The 2,914-nt window shown below is 42.1% G+C and overlaps 1 pseudogene; it reads right to left on the bottom strand.

Annotated features, from left to right (window-relative positions):
• Positions 1-1,247: 1,247 nt before the first annotated feature.
• LOC147430712 (uncharacterized) lies at positions 1,248-2,700 on the bottom strand (annotated as a pseudogene).
• Positions 2,701-2,914: the final 214 nt, after the last annotated feature.

The following is a 2,914-nucleotide window of genomic DNA, read 5'->3' as shown; positions in this document are numbered from 1 at the left end:
AAGCATAGATATTTTGGCGCCTTCATAGATTGGTTGACATGCCAACTTTCTCGTGTTTTTTTTTCCCCACCACCACCAAAAATTCGTATAGCTTTGTTTACTTTTCCGGCATGTTTGCCTAAGAAAAATTTTCGCTCGCTAAGTCGGTTTGCTTTTAAAGGTCTGGAAGAAGGCATCCAACATCTCCTCCATGCCGTCGTCTTGTGTCTGTAAGCTCTCCTCTGCTTCCATCCTTGGCTCTGGATTGGACCTTTACGCATAATCCTTTCTCTCTCTCTCTCTCTCTCTCTCTCTCTCTCTCTCTCTCTCTCTCTCTCTCTCCCTCTCTCTCTCTCTCTCTCTCTCTCTCTCTCTCTCTCTCAGATGTAGGTGTTATGTCGCGAAAATCAATGCCCATTCCGTAGGAGTCGTATCGTAGATTCTGTACGGTTTTTCTAGCAAACTCTCTGTACTTGTGCACATGCTCATTACATATCCTACGCTTGCACAGGATTTGATACTTGCAGAGCATGCACGAGCATGCAATCTTTTCCTCCATGTTAGTTGATGACGTTGCCATCTACAATGATTATTAATGTTGTTTCAATATATATACTCCTCACAATGTAAACTACCTCACATTCTCTAGCCTTTCTTGATCTCCGCACACCTCGGTCCAGAGGTGTAGGGAGATCAAGACCACCAGGTCAAAATCTTGTCTTTATTGGTCAAATCCTATATGGGTAGACACATACGTGCTCTCCCGGCTGTACATGACTATGCATGAAGTGGGCCAAACCCCTTTCCCTCTTTTAGTTCCATAGTTTCTTCTAGAGGGAGAGAGAGATAGAGAGTGTTTCTGTCCTTTTTACACAATTGGTCAACCAAGCTAACTCTTTCACCACTACTTTCTCTATCTACTACTCTCTCTCTCTCTCTCTCTCTCTCTCTATCCATCTCCGTAGCTATCTCTTGTTAATTCTCTCTCTTTCTCTACCGCTATCTCTGGCTCTCTCTCTCTCTCTCTCTCTCTCTCTCTCTCTCTCTCTCTCTATATATATATATATATATATATATATATATATATATATATATATATATCACTCTCTATCTCTCTATTTCTCTCTCTCTACGTACCCTCTCTCTCTCTCTCTCTATTTTCCTATCTCTCTCTCTCTCTCTCTCTCTCTCTCTCTCTCTCTCTCTCTCTCTCTCTCTCTCTCTCTCTTTTGAAAGAAAGGTTCTTATATTACAATGTTAGTTTACAGTTACAGTTTGCTCAATATGAGCATACATCGTTGCTGGAGTTCCTTATCTCCGAGGGTCATGACATCTTCCAGCACCCTATTTTTTATTTCTTGTGATGGAATCCTAGTGCTCGATACATGTACATGATCATAGAAACTTATATTCCTCATGTTCCAGATGTACCATACATACCAAAGCCGGAAAGAATGCAGGCAAAAAAGCATTGCTGAGTCATGTGTTTTGAAGAATCCAAACATGCATGTGAACTTTGTGAACTTGATTCCCCAAGCTTGATTCCACCAAAACTTGAATCATTGCCACCATTCCGTGACTTGACTGCAATCCCAAAAGATGTTTCTCACTGTTTTGTCTCTATGACATACGCTGCAGGCTCCTGTTCCAGTTCCCTTTTTGAGCATAATCATGGCTGAGGGGATAGCTCCCATCACTACCCTCCACATAAATACCTTAATCTTAAATGGCGATCGAAGCGTCCACAAGCTTGAAAGTACTTTAATCCACAAGTCATTAGTTTGTGACATAGACCATTTTTTATTGCACCTAATGGCTACATCAACCTCAATATGGAGAGCAGCATAAAACTTATCTGTTTTGCATGACCACCAACTTGCATGTGAAGAGGGTAGCTACCAGTCTTTGTGTCTATCCTCTGCATTGACCAAAGTGATATGAGGTAAGGGGTGAACCAATGCGCATAAATGGTTCCAAGCTAGCCTAAGCCCATTGCCGAGTCTAAATTCCCTTCTTGCTAACAAGAAACTCTTTTGGAATGTGACTAGCATCCATAATCTGGCTAATTTGTACTATGCCTTTTTTGAACATAGAAAAGGCTTTTTTTCCAATGAGCATTGCTAGTGGTGTCTGAAATACATGGCTCCAAAAAACACTCTTAGCTCCTATCGAATTCCATGTGTTTTGTTGGCGGCCATTCCAATGGAGTTTAGAGGCAATAATCTTCCAAGATGTAATCAGCATTTGCGACACAATGAACCCAGTTTTAATGGGTGCTGCAGTAAAGAGCTTATCCCATGATGTAATATTCCAAGTGCCATGAAAATATACCACGGAGCAGTCGATGAGGTACCATAAGCATAGGGACCAGTAGGTATCTCTTTGTACCATATGTTGCATGAGAGGCCCCCTCCTAGCATGCACATGTGTTGTAAGATTCAATATGCCCAATCCTCCATGCTTCATAGGCATGGTGAGGTGGTCCCAGGCAATAGGAGCAGCAGACGCTTTTTTCTTTCCCCACAAGAATCGAGCCAGGGAAGATTTGAAAGGCTGTAGGGATTTCTCTGTCCAATCCAGGAGAGGTATATAGTACAGTATACATGGCAAGAGGATAGCCTGGATAATCCGCAGTCTTACATGTAATGGCCACTCTTCGCAGTGCCAAGAGGCTACCTTCGTCAATACTCTCTCAAGAACCCATTCTCGAAGACATTTCATGGACACTTCCACTCCAACTGGGTAGCCTAGATGTTGAAATATGTGTCCTTTTGGTAGCCTCTTAACATTCTAGACAAGCGCAGGAAAATTTTTGGTAGTAACGTCTATCAGTGTTGATTTTGCGAGATTTATGTGCAACCCTGCTGCAAGGGAGAAGGTAGACAGAAAAGCCATACATCTAGCAGTGTTAACATTATTGGATCTCTCATTCTCT

The sequence above is a fragment of the Adiantum capillus-veneris genome, chromosome 21 (genome assembly GCF_014529385.1).
Source record: "Adiantum capillus-veneris isolate H3 chromosome 21, ASM1452938v2, whole genome shotgun sequence".
Classification (NCBI taxonomy): Eukaryota; Viridiplantae; Streptophyta; class Polypodiopsida; order Polypodiales; family Pteridaceae; genus Adiantum; species Adiantum capillus-veneris.
This window is presented reverse-complemented; position numbering and strand designations above follow the sequence as displayed.